This window comes from Loxodonta africana, chromosome 10, assembly GCF_030014295.1.
Source record: "Loxodonta africana isolate mLoxAfr1 chromosome 10, mLoxAfr1.hap2, whole genome shotgun sequence".
Classification (NCBI taxonomy): domain Eukaryota; kingdom Metazoa; phylum Chordata; class Mammalia; order Proboscidea; family Elephantidae; genus Loxodonta; species Loxodonta africana.
The window spans coordinates 8,234,003-8,248,432 of NC_087351.1; the positions used below are offsets into that span (position 1 = coordinate 8,234,003).

Here is a 14,430-nt window from a genome sequence, read left to right on the forward strand (position 1 = left end):
CATTATGTGAACATCCTTCTCTTGCACTCCGGACAAAAATGTGGACCACTATATTCAACTTCATCTGTTATTCACAGTCATTGACTGCTTCTAACATTAGTACATGAACTGGAAGCTCTGGGGGATTTTCCATGTCATGTGTAATGGCTGAAATTTCTGTTTATTATTTAGGTTTCGTTTTTCAACAATCCTGGCTTTATTCTTAAAGGACATGTAACCAACAGTTCTTTGCAGGAGCAAAGACTTTGGTGTGCTCAAGCAAATTGTGTATTTTGACCAGAGACATTTTCCTCCCAATTCATATTGATCGCCTACAACGTTTATAATGAAACAGAGTCAGAGAGTAAACTCAGGACTATGGGGGTATATTTGTCTTACAGATCAAACACTTAAAGCAGGATTTATGGAAGCAGAGGGCTGTGGGTCAATATCTAAAAAAGAAAAAAAATCCTAGATTGTAAACAAGCAAAGGACTTTCTGAGGTGTGAAGGAGACCAGAAAGGAGACTGGAGGGGGTGGAGAGGAGGAAAAGGCGCACGAAGACAAGCAGAGAATCGGGTTTAATAAAAAAGTCTAGATCTGAGAAGAATGAGAGAGGGCGGTCTGGAAAGGGCTGATTCACCCCAGGGACGCCTTCCTGCAGAGACTCCTTCCTCCCATCTCAGACAGGGATCTTATCGTCAACACCCTTCCATTCCCTCTGTGCCCTCCTGGAATAAATCTACAACACTGAAATTTGGGATCAGTACACGCCTACGGCCCAGGGATCAGTTCAGATACAAGTCAGGGACAACCATAATTGGCTTTTGTTGTTATCATAGTGAAGTGAGAAAAAAACAAGTGTATCAGAGCTCAGAACAGCTGTAAACCTTTCTTCAATATGAGGTCTTAGACTAGATCAATTAAATCATTTTTCTGATATAACTTTCAAATCAGTCAAGTTCTATTAATAAGGAATCAACTTTCTGGCAATAGCAAATGCTTTGAAGTGATTTTTAAGTTCCTCGGTGTGTTTCCCATTTATTATTTTCTCTCTGAGTTAACCTATAGAGAGGTAGGTTATGTAATAACCTCATTTTGCAGATTGAAAAACTAAGGCCTGACAGTTAAGTGACTGTTCAAGATCTAAGTCAGCTATGGTATTAGGATTAGGATAGAGGTCAGCTGGTTCCTAAATCAGTGATCTTTCTACTATGCCACCCTGCAATCAATGGACTCTACCTCAAAAGAGCCTATCTGGTCAACAGAGTATTTTCATATTGCAGAAGTAGGCCAAGATTCAGTACCCAATTTGGTTTTCTAAAACGAGCCCTGGTGGCACAGCAGTTAAGCCCTCAGCTGCTAACCGAAAGGTTGGCAGTTCAGACCCATCATCTGCTGCACGGGAGTAAGTTGCAGCGGTTTGCTTCTGGAAAGATTTACAGCCTTGGACGCCCCATGGGGGGGGGGCAGTTCTCCTCTGTCCTATAGGGTCTCTATGAGTCAGAATCAACTCAGCGGCAGCAGGTTTCGCTCTCTGTGGTTGGTACAAATGGTTAAGATGTGTTTGGCTGCTAAATGAAAGACTGGAGGTTCAAGAGAAAAAAGGCCTGGAGATCTATTTCTGAAAAATCAGTCATTGTAAAGCCTGTGGAGCGTAGTTCTCCTCTGCCATACGGAGCTGGAATCGACTTCACGGCAACTGGTTCTGTGTTCTGGATCTCCACCGAGATTAGGAGCGCCATGGTTAGTTTCCAGAAAATCTTCCTATATTCCAAGTGACACAAATTAATTTAGCATGACTTATTGGGTGTCTTTGGGAAAATTTCATACTTTATAATAAAAAGCATAATTTGACAGACAGAGCTCAGGTGAAACCACAAGTCCCGTGGTCCAGAAGTGAGTTACTACACGGACTGTTGCACAGAGGTTTATGGCTTCCGGAAAGCTGATCACACGCGTGCGTCTCTTTTGATTTTTCTCCTCACTTTGTTCAGTCTTGAGAATTTTAAAAAGTTCTATTCAGTTTAACTCTGGCCCTTCTCATAGCTGAGGTTTAATGACTCTTTAATTAGGATAAAACCAAAATCCAAACCCATTGCCAATGAGTTGAATCGACTCATAGCAACCCTAAAGGGTAGAGTAGAACTGCCCGATTGGGTTTCCAAGGAGCACCTGGTGGATTCAAACTGCTGACCTTTTGGCTAGCAGCTGTGGCTCTTAACCCCTATGCCACCTGGGCTTCTAATTAGGATAGTATCTTAAATTCCATGAATGTGAGAAACCATGACCTACATATGGGAACTAGGGTTTAGTGGTAGTTCCTAAAAGGTACGTCTAAATAATGAAATAAAACATGTAACTCAAGTGCAAAGTAATTTAATTTTCAAGAGGAATGAGATATTCAGATAAAAGAAACCCTAATGGTACATCCATTTAATTTTATATATGTATAAATATGTGAAGTTGTATCATCCGTTGCAGGTATCAGTTTAAGTAATGTTTCTTACAGGCTATTTCACAATCTTTCTTCCATTGTTCCATAAATAGATTTTGAGAATACAAGCTGTTAAGCTAAATGTTACTGCAATAATATAACAGAAAAAGCAGCATGGCGGTCTGAGAAAGAGACGAATATACTTAAAAGACTGAATATTAATGCGGAATTGCCAGAATACAGCCTTAAAGGGTCCACAGAAATAAAATCCACGCATGATGTACAAGAAGGGACAATCAGACGGCTAAAAGACAGATTTTGTTTCGTGTATCATAGACCTGCTACAAAACCATGTGAAAATGGGGACCCAAGTATATATAGAAAATACACTAAGATGTAGCCCTTAGAGAATAAAATGTGGTGAATATAGCCTCACCCTATGGTGGCACGGTGGTTAAGAGCTCGGCTGCTAATCAAAAGGTTGGCAGTTCATGTCCACCAGCCACTCCTTCCAAACCCTATGGGGCAGTTCTACTCTGTCCTATAGGGTCACTATGAGTCAGAATCAATTTGATGCCAAGGGGGTTGATTTTTACGAGGATTTGGCTTAACCTGAAATTGATAATGGAATATGTATAATTACTGAGTTGAACCCATTAAGTTCAACAACTCAGGATCCAAAGGGGCCACCCGAAGCCTACACGGCCTTGTCTGACTCTGGTTAGCCACGTCACAGCGCACGTCATAGTGCAGTTGCGATCTTATTTTGGAAATGTGGTCAGGGGCCGTGCTCTCGCCCATAAAAGATGTGAATGTTTCGTTCTAACTTTAGTGTTAAAGCTTGGTCTCCCATCTGTGCATCCGTCTGTCTGTCTATACAAAAAAACCCACTGCCATCGAGTCAATTCTGACTCATAGCGACCCTATAGGAGAGATTAGAACTGCCCCACAGGGTTTCCAAGGAGCGCCTGGTGGTTTGAACTGCTGAAACTCTGGTTAGCAGCTGAACTCTTAACCACTAGGAAACCAGGGTTTCCATCTGTGTGCGTGTGTGTGTATAAAATATGTACATGTGCGTAATGTGATACACATCTATCTATGTATGTATGTCGTTGTTAGTTGCCGTCAGGTAGATTGGGACTGATGGCAGTACCACGTGTGCAGAGTAAAACTGCTCCGTAGGGTTTTCAAGGCCTTTCAGAAGCACATCACCAGGACTGTCTTCTGAGTTACCTCTGGGTGGATTCAAACGGCCAACCTTTTGGCTAGTAGGCGAGTGCTTAACCATTTGCACCACCCAGGGATTCATACACTCACCCACACTCACACACACACACACAAAACTATTGCCGTCAAGTCGATTCCGACTCACAGTGACCCTATAGGACGGAGTAGAACTCCCCCACAGGGTTTCCAAGTAGCAGCTGGTGGATTCAAACTGGCCACCTTTTGGTTAACAACCGCGCTCTTAACCACTGCACCACCAGGGCTCTCTCTCTCTCTGTATACACACATATATATACATATATATATATATATATATATACACGTAGACATATATATGCGTGTGTATACATATATGCATCAGAAACCAAGTCTGTTGCCACTGAGTTCATTTCGACTCATAATGACCCTATAGGACAGAGTAGAACTGCCCCATGAGGTTCCAAGGAGTGGCTAGTGGCATCAATGTATACATACACATACACACACACACAAAAAAAAATACCCTGGTGGTATAGTGATTAAGTGCTACAGCTGCTAACCATAAGGTCAGCAGTTTGAATCCACCAGGCGCTCCTTGGAAACTCTATGGGGCAGTTCTACGCTGTCCGATAGGGTCACTATGAGTCAGAATCTGACTCGATGGCAACGGGTTTGGGTTTTTTTAATCACAAAATCAACTAAAAAATGGAAGACTTTTCAATACAATCTTCCAATAACACAACTTGCCATCCATCTGCCAACATTTCTACCATTAAAGCTCCCTTTTAAGCAGCATGGCACAGTTGGCCCCAATGGCACAAGCAACCAGTACGTGGAAGTGTACGGCATCAGCAGTGGGCGTCTTCATTTTTATGCAGTCTCTTCCTTAATGTACTGCAGATCTGGTTCTTTTAGAAGCCCAGTCTCTGGACTCACATCAAGGGCATGCCTGCCCCCTGCAGAACTGGTAACAGTCACTTCTCCTTTCTTCCTCCCCGTTGATCCTAAATTTTGTGTCCCTTTGTGCTCTGATAGTCACATCTCTTCTGAACAGGGGTGGTTTCATTGCCTAAATAGGAGCCATTTTTCTTCTTGGTCTCATTGCACAGAAATAAAGACATCCAGATATTACTTAGTTTCTCTATCTTCATCATTCCAAAAATTATTATGTCCAATGTTTATAGATTTCTCTTGCATCAACCATGGCTTTGTGAGGTACTTGAATAGGGACCTGTTTTGGTTAAAGAAGACTGTATGTGCGTAACTTCAGTTTCACATCTACTGCAAAAAGCCAGAACCCAGTAATATTCAATGCCCCTCATTGCTAGAGCTTTTAAATCTTACCACTGCAAGCAAACTTGAAAATCCTTAAATTGCTGGCCTCAGTGTTCCCATGTCAGCTGGCATATGCTCAGGTTGGAGATCCTGCCAAAAGTCAAAGGAAAGCATTTAGGACACAGAGCCTGACGGAAGATTATTTTAATCCCACATGTCAAGGGCTGACGGCAAGCTTGGTTTATGAACGCCTGCTGCTGCTTTCATGATAAGGCCTCTCACACAGAGCTGAATGCGGTGCATCAATGGGTTTTTTTTGTTTTTTTTTTTCTTTCCTGCCCTAAGAGACTGATTATTGATCTCCCCACCTGGATGTTCCTATTGCGAACAGGCCATTCATGAATGCAAGCAGGAAGAACCATGGTGCACTTGCATGGGTAATTTTAATAAACTGCTATAGGGACATAGTCTCTGTAGGAAAAAAAAAAGTAGCCCATCCAATAATAATGGAGCCTGCGCTTACATGACTGCGAAGTCCATGGGCATTGTCTGGTCAACATTAGGCGTTGCCTGAGTACCAGCTAGAGTGACATAGGAGTCTACAGACACCTATCCAGGCAGTCCCCAGCTTATGAATCAGATCTGTTCCTGAGTGCGTCTTTAAGAATTTGTAGGTAAGTCTGAACAGGTGCATATGGTTCTTATTTAGCCTTATTTTAGTGCAAGAGAAGGAGCCCTGGTGGTGCAGCGGTTAAAGTGCTTGTCTGCTAACTGACAGGTCGGCAATTCACACCCACTAGCCACTCCGTGGAAGAAAAATGTGGCAGTCTGCTTCTGTAAAGATTTACAGCTCTGGAAACCCTATGGGGCAGCTCTACTCTGTCCTATAGGGTCACTGTAAGTTGGAATCAACTAGACAGCAGTGGGTTTGGTTTAGTATAAGAAAAGGCTTCAGGCCCTTTTAACGATTTAAAAGCTCCAGGCACAGCGAGTGAAGGTGATTGCGATGAGTTTGTTGCGAGTAGGAGTTGGTTCACTAGTTTCAAAATGAGTGCAAATCTACATACCAGTAAAGAGAGCAGTGGTTGACAGTTCGAATCCACCAGTTGCTTCTTGGAGACCCTACGGGGCAGTTCTGCTCTGTCCTATAAGAATGGCTATGAGTTCGAATCGACTCGACAGCAAGGAGTTTGGTGTTTTTTTTAAAGGGCAAGTATGAGTTGTGCATAACTCAGGCGTTCGTAACCCAGGGACTTACTGTACTCTTACTCAAGGGAGTGTCTACATTCTTTCTACTCTTCTTGGAATGAAGCTTTGAAAGCTGGAATGGTCTGATCTTGCTCTGATAACATAACTGGAATAGAGAGATCTGATCCCAGAAGCCTCTCTATAGAAAAGCAGAGACTATCTGCCCATGGAGGCACTCTAGAATGCAGAAACTGAAGACAGGAGGGTGAAAAGGAGCTGAACTAATATCTCTAGGAGCTCACCGAAGTCACAAGGAATACCAGGGAAGCCTTAGATGAGGAACAGACAGCCCATGGGGCTTAAACATGGGTCTGCACCCCTTGGGAGCTCCTGGGATCTTCCAGGCATGCTCTAGGGTTCTAGCTCATTCACTGGTCGGGGTGTGCACAGGACATATATTTCAAATGCATCCCAGTAATTCAGTATCCTGATCCAAAGTAGCAGATACCTATTCGCTTCTTTACCAGTTTCTTCTTCCTTTTTTTTTTTTTTTTAAGTTTCAAATCTAAGGTGTTTTAAACCTCAGAAGCATTAAGACTCAGTAGTTGTTATGTGGGTTTTTGTTCTACCGGTATATGAGCGTGTGTGTTAGATTGTTTGGTGTTAAAAGTAGAAGTAAGTCTGACATTTACCATCTGCTAAAGTACTTTTTGGAAGAAGACACTACATACTTTTACATTAAAAGGCAAACAGAATTATATTCACTTGTGAATACAGTAAGTCCCCACTTTATGGACGTCTGACTTCCAGACAACACATACTTGCCCTTTACTGGTATGTAAATTTGTCCTCACTTTGAAAAGGCTGAAGCAGCCCCTACTCACAACAAGTTCTCAGTCACAACCACCTTCACCTGCGCGTGCGCAGCTTTAAATCACACTGAAAAAGCCTTTTCTTACACTACAGTAAGGCTAGACAAGAACGGTATGTACCTGTTGTGATTTACCTACAAATTCGACTTAAAGACACACTTAGGAACAGATCTAGTTCATAGCCCAGGGACTGCCTGTATAAAAATAAGAGCAGGTACTAAGAAAGCTCCTCGAAAGCAAGGACGACAGGTAAGAAGGATTCCTACACTCCGCAGCGCCTTCCCATGTGCACTGGCCACGCCCCAGCACTCACCCCTCGCACCCCAACTGGGGCAAAAATGCTTGGTTTGAAAAACAGAATTCAGACTTTAGCACAATGCGGTTATGTCACTCTAAGTCGGAATTCTACATTACCTTAACATTTCAAAGGCCAGGGAGTCATTTAAGAGAGTATTAAACTAGGTGAATGTTATTAAAGATCGAAAATATTTAAGCAAGTATGTGGGACGGCAGTTGTCAAATGCTAATGTGCATAGCAATTACCTGGAGAGCTCCTAAAAATGCAGAGTCTTCGGCCTCACACCCTAAAGACTCTGAATTGATAGGTCTTGGATGGGGTCCAGGACTACAGTACATGTCTTCAAGGACAGCAGGACATTCTGACATGCCTGGCCCAAGGGTTCAGTTTAAGAAGTGATTAGTACAGGTTGCCTTCAGACCCAGAAAATGAGAAAACCTTTTCTGTTTTAGCCAGACCCTCCTTGTGTTATCTGGCTACAGTTGACATAAGTCAGCGCTCTGAATAGGGTCCCTATGAGTCGGAATGGACTCCAGGGCAACTGGTTTTGCTTATAAAAACAGCTGATTTATTTAAAGGGGAAACAGGCTTCTTTTAAGTCAGAAACTGCCATTAACAACACAGGTGACTGAGACTTCTCTGGGTGGCAGATACAAACCCAAACTTGTCCCAGTTGTGTTGAGACACTTTCTGCACAAACGAAAGGTGTTAAAGCAAAGAAGCCAGAGGCACACTTGCCATCACATATAAATGTATTCCTTTTTAACATTTGGTTCCAATTCTCAGCACAGCGGGCTGACTTTCAACCTTGTAAAAGCAACTTCTATTTTGAGCAATAAAGTGTAGCATAAGGGCTTTTTACCCGAAGTCGGAAGTCCGTGGAGAGTCTCCCTTCAGTAGTTATGCACATTTTGTTTACTGTGTGATGCATGCCCCCACCCCCACCAGCAGTCCTCAGACTTGTAAGGTGATCCACATTCATAAAGGTTAAAGCCTTTGAATTGGAGGCTGGTTCTAATCTCAGCTCTGCCTGTAACTGGGTTTGTGGCCTTCGACAACTGACTTCACCTCTCTATGCTTCAGTGTTCTCATCTGCAAAAAGAAAAAGCTGAAGTAGGAAAATCTCAGAATTCTTCCGGCTCCACAACTCTTGGAAATGCCAATAAAACCAGGAACATGAAGGGCTGGAAGGTATCTTGCCATGTCCTTTGGTCTAATCTTATTTGTGGGGAAGAAATTAAAGCCCAGAGAGCTTATCATAGAATAATTATTATGAGAGATCAATGACTGAACCTCCAACTTCCAACTCAGACATCCGTTCACTCTTCACTCTAACACACAGTTTGTGATACTCTATTCCCAGCTTACACTATCCTCATGGACGAGGGAGCATTTCAGGCAGGATTTGCTTCTCTTGGCTGGGAGAGGGGTACAGTGCACCCCTTGGGGGTTCCTGCCCAGATTTTCTTGGGGATAGAACATATGCCCAGGTCCCCAGAGGACTGTGCTCCCACACTCACAGATGTACAACAAGCGAGAAAAAGCTGTTTGACAAGCTTAAAAAAATGTAAGTGTTTGCAGCAGTGCCCTGGGGTGTCCTCAGGAAGCGTTCCAGGAGAACCGCTGTTATAAGAAGGTCGTAGGTTCTCTCCTCCTGGATCCTGCTCCACACTCAGGCATTAACATTTAGAGGATTGGAGTGGTACTCATTTACTCACCTAAAGTTCAAATTCAGCAGATACAACTGGCAATAGAGAGACTTGCCCTTGCTGTCCTGTAGACTGCTCTCCAGCTGGGAAATGTGGCCTCGGCAAGGTTGCCAAAATCGTCTATGTCACTGTGAGGGGGAGCAATGTCTCTCCAACAGAGGCACTCTTGCCTCCTGTGAGTTTCCCTCCTTTAATTTGCAAACACTGCTTGGGACAGTCTCCATTATCTTAGTCTGACTTAGTTTATCCAAATAGTTTTTGTTAAGCCCAATGAAGCATTAGATCTGTGTCTTTCCTCACCACACCCACTCCTCTCTGTTTATCAAAATCCTAGGTGTCCGGTAATACCTAGATCAAATTCCTCTTTGTCATTCTCCCACTGGATTTTATCCCACTTATCTAAGAATGTCCAGAGGACCTCATTCATTCTTCTCTCAGAATACTGGATGTGCAAGAATTCTAGACCTTCAAGAGTGTAGAACCCCAAAACTAAACCCATTGTCATCAACCGGATTTCGACTCATGGTGACCGCATGTGTTACAGAGTAGAACTGCTCCATAGGGTTTTCTTGGAGATGAAACAGACTACAGATGAGGTTCACCTGGCCTTTTTTCAGAGACAGCGCGAGATGGGTCTGAACCACCAACTTTTATGTTAATAGTTGAGTACAATCCATTTGCGGCACCCAAGGACCTCAAGAATGTAGAGGAATTAGAAATCGTTTGGTTTAACTTTACACTATGCATTGAATTGTGACCCCCCAAAAATAAGTGTTGTAAACTCTAACCCATGTAACTGTGGACAAGAAGCCCCGGTGGCGCAGTGGTAAAGTGATTGCTAACGAAAAGGTCTGTGATTTGAAACCATCAGTAGCTCTGTGGGAGAAAGATGTGACAGTCTGCTTCCGTAGATATTTACAGCCTTGGAAACCCTACAGGGTCGCTATGAGTCGGAATCAACTCTATGGCAGTCCATTTGGTTTTGTTATACCTGTGGACAGGGGAACCCTGGTGCCTCGGCAGTTAATCACTTGGCTACTAACCAAAATGTTAGCAGTTCAAACTCACCTAGCAGCTCTGTAGGAGAAAGACCTGGCAATCTTCTCCCATAAAGGTTACAGCCTAGAAAACTCTGTGGGGAAGTTCAACTCTGTCACATGGTTCCTATGAATCGGAATTGATCTGATGACACACAGCAATAACAACAACATACCTGTGGTTGTAATCCCATTTGGGAATAGGGCTTTCTTTGTTAACGTTAATGAGGACGTATCGATGTAGGGTATGTCTTACAGCTAACCACTTTTGAGATATAAAAGAGCAGATTAAACATGGAAGTAAGCAAGCACAAACGGGAGAAAGATAGATGCCATGTGGAGATCTTCAAGGAACACCAAGAAGTAGGCTAGAGAAGCTGAGACAAGGCTTTTCCCCCAGAGCAGACAGAGAAAGCCTTCCCCTAAAGCTGGCACCTTGAATTCAGACTTTCAGCCTCCTAAACTGTGAGAAAATTAATTTCTATTCTTTAAAGCCACCCACTTGTGGTATTTCTATTATAGCAGCAGTAGGTAACTAAGATACCTTATTATATAAATAAGGAAAGAACGGTCTACAAAGATGACATTGCAGTCACTGTTAATAAACTATTACAAATCAAAGGGAAGGAAGAGGAAAGTAAATATGCTTCATTCTTACAGGTGCAGTAAGCAAGTACAGCAGGGATAGGTAACATAAATGAGGTCAAACAGCTGCAAGTGGTAGCTGCCAGAGGTGCTGTTCAAACCCAACTCTGATGATGCCGGACCCGTGTCAAAGGCAGTTGTCTTATCCACCACCCCTCTCCAACTCCACACTGGGTCACAAGGATAGGAAGAGGAAGAATTTAAGCAGCCTTAGTGATAAACAGTGTGTCCTTGACAACTCTGTCAAGAACCCAATCTACTGCCCCACTCTGAGACTCATCTTCCTGCCCCTACTAAGCTGCAGAGAGAAGGGAGAATGGCATGAGAATGCCATCTTTGCGACAAAAGAATGCGATGAAGACCAGCAGAATTGGCAAGTCTCTGAGCTTCTGGCTGGTCACAAATCAGACATCTTTGGCAATCATGTTAAATCTTTCAAGTCTCAGGAATGATAACAGCCCAGCAGTTGTAAAATGTGAAAAACAGCAGGTTTCTACCTTCCATTTCTAAAAGTAAAAGAGTACTTCCCTATCCTTACTTTCAAGTATTACCCATTTTAGTCCTTTGAGGACTAAGGTGCACCTGACCCAAGCCATGGTGTTTTCAAGCACATCATATGCATGTGGAAGCTGGACAATGAACAAGGAAGACCAAAGAAGAAATGATGCCTTTGAGTTTTGGTGTTGGTGAAGAATGTTGAATATACCATGGACTGCTAAAAGAACGAAAAATCTGTCTTGGAAGAAGTATAGCCAGAATGTCCCTTAGAAGTGAGGATAATGAGACTTCATCTTACATACTTTGGACGTGTTATCAGGAGGGACCAGTCTCTCGAGAAGGACATCATGCTTGGTAAAGTGGAGGGTCAGCGAAAAAGAGGAAGACCCTCAACAAGATGGATTGACACAGTGGCTGCAGCAATGGGCTCAAGCATAGCAATGATCCTGAGGATGGCGCAGGATGGGGCAGTGTTTCATTCTGTTGTATGAACTGACTGGACAGTACCAACTCATCCTATATACATGTAATATCTTTGGCAGCTTTTCACACCAAAAAGATGGGCAGAGATTGGGCCTGATGGATGAAGGCATCCTTTCCCCCGCTGACTGATAAGAACTCTATGTCTCCTTCAAGCAAACTTTTCCCAGATATTCCTGTAACTATGACAGCCTAAGTACCTTCAAAATAAGGGCAATAACCACACTCGCTGGCTGTATGAAATTTTTTATTTCACAAAGTACACTTACATGCACTATTCTTATTTAATTTCCATACAAACTGAATAAAGTGAGTATCAAAACAAAACCAAACCTGTTGCCATCAAGTTGATTCTGGCTCAAAGTGACCTTATAGGACAGAGTAGAACTGCCCCATGATGTTTCCAAGGAGTGGCTGGATTCAAACTGCCCCATAAGTTTTCCAAGGATTCAAACTGCTGATCTTTTGGTTAGCAGCAAGCTCTCAACCAATGCAGCACCAGGGCTCCGTATAAAGTGAATAGACCATTATTATTCGACTAATTTTAGAAATAAGGAAATCGAAGCTGAATGAACTGTCTAAGATTATGTGCAACAATATAAAAAAAATACACTTCGTACTTATTGAGGGCTTGCATGTGCCACACACTATCACAAAGGTTGTTGTTGTTGTTGCTGGGTGCCATCGAATTGGTTCCAACTCACAGGGACCCTATAGGATAGAGTAGAACTGCCCCATAGGAATGGCTGGTGGATTGAACTGCCAAACTTTTAGTTAGCAGCCAAGCTCTTAACCACTGCACCACCAGGGCTCCATCACAAAAGTTACATTTTTTTCACTTAATCCTCACAACCACTCCACGAAAGGGATATTGTCATCTTCATACAAATGAGGAATCTAAGGATTAAAGAGGTTAAGTGACTTGTCCAGGGTCACACGAGTTTGTAGCAGAGCTAGGAATCAAATTCACATCTAACTCTAAGTCCACAGTCTTAACCAAAACCTGATCTTCAGTCCAAATGATGTCCTGTGATTTCCAGAGGTGCTGCCCTATTGCCCGGGCATCCAGATGCCTCAGCCTGCCATGCCATGCCTTTCTGTGACATTCTGTCACCTCTGCATCACACTTTGAAATATAAAAAAAATTATAGGAAATTTCAGGTCAAAATTTGTTCATACATCTCCACCCACCCCCCATAATCCAGATAGTTCAGGCAAGGTTATCTGTGTTAGAGTCATCTAGCTACCTCATTTTCCTTCCCTCAATTTACTCCTGGGAACTCAGCCTTGTTGCTTTTCCCATTTTCTCCTGTAGCTGCTGCCGATTACCTGTCCATACTTGTGCAGAGCTGTATATGACACAGAATGTGCACACTCAGGTAAACCTTTGTAAAGCTCCTTACATGTGCTCACAAAAAGAAAACTGAAGAAGAGTTAAAAAAGAGAAAAAAAAAAAAAGAGAGAAAGAGGAAAGAAAGGACATGTTACGACAATTTCCTTCCAAAGAGCAGTTCTCTGGGCTGCTTGCATATGGCGCTGAGGAGTGAAAGTGTGGTGAGCAGGCTGAAAACGCCATGGGGCATGTGTCTCTGCATATATATGCCTGACAGCCTTTCACACTTTGGAGCTACCAGCTGCCTGGTTCTGCATGGAAGGGGTTTGAGAACCCACTTGAAATCACGAAGATTCATAACTCATTTATGCAAGCCGCAGAACCCCCCTAGATGACATCTCCTCCTCTAAAGAATGATTGAAAGATGTAATCGAGCTGAAAATGACAATGAAATATTAGCAGCTCCACGGTGTTTATATGAGGCCTCTAGCTAGATGAGGGAATTATGCAAGGCACAAGAAGAGGCAAGCCTCGAGGCAGCAGCAGCAGAAACAAAGGAAAGAAGCAGTATCTATGTGTCAAGAACTCATTTTGTGGCTATGGGGAAGACCCTGCTGCTGGATTCAACCAGCAGACAGATACACAGTCTTCAGCCCTGGATTGGATGGACTTAAGATGATGTCCTGCCTTTACCTGTGGTGGGAACTTTGTAAAAGACTCTGACCCAGTTTGCCTTGTGACACCCTTCTCTCCAACCTAATCCATCCCCACTGGCTCTCAAAATTGTTTTCTGAAACACCAAGCTCATGCCATCTGTCCCCACTTGCTTACACCCCACTCACTCATTAAGTCCCACTCAAGGAAGGAGATTCCTGATCCTTAAAATAGAATCCAAAGCCCTTCCGAATTGCCCTCTTCCTTTACAGCTTTTGCCCCACACACTTTCTTGCATCCTCCAAGCACAGTCTCAGTTTACAGTTCCTTTGCTCACACTGTTCACTCCTCTTTGAATGCCTTTCTCACTTCTTCACTGGGCATTTTCCTGTTCATTCTTTAAGGAACCATTGCCATCTTACCAATTAAGTAAAGGCTTTCTCATGTGCCAGGAAGAAGCTAGGCATTGTCTCTGCTATAGTCTCATACATTTCTACTTGACCACTTAGCACTCTCCACTAGAATTATATTTTACTTATTTTAGCCTACACTAAACTATGGATTTCTGAATGGCAGGAGCAATACCTGAAAATATACCTTTTTTCACCTCTATACTGAGCAAACAGCCTGATACATATTAGCTTAATAGATTGAAAAGAAAACAAATGAATGGCTCCCTCATTTCCCTCCCCCATGCTTTTAGCAAAATAGCATGTGGGCCTTCATGGTTCTTTCACAAACCAGTGATTTAGAGGCCATACTGCAATGGCAATTTTGGAGGGTGACTTGAGAAAAAGGGTAGCTCTAAAAGGCAGGAGG

The 14,430-nt window shown here is 43.0% G+C and overlaps 1 protein-coding gene across 1 annotated transcript in view; it reads right to left on the minus strand.

Annotated features, from left to right (window-relative positions):
- The window catches only part of SEMA6D (semaphorin 6D), a 751,241-nt gene that overhangs the window by 491,977 nt on the left and 244,834 nt on the right, over positions 1 to 14,430 (minus strand). Inside the window, exon 5 of the mRNA XM_064292008.1 lies at positions 4,967 to 5,047. The gene's annotated coding sequence lies outside the window, so the exon portion shown is untranslated. The remainder of the gene's footprint in view (positions 1 to 4,966; positions 5,048 to 14,430) is intronic.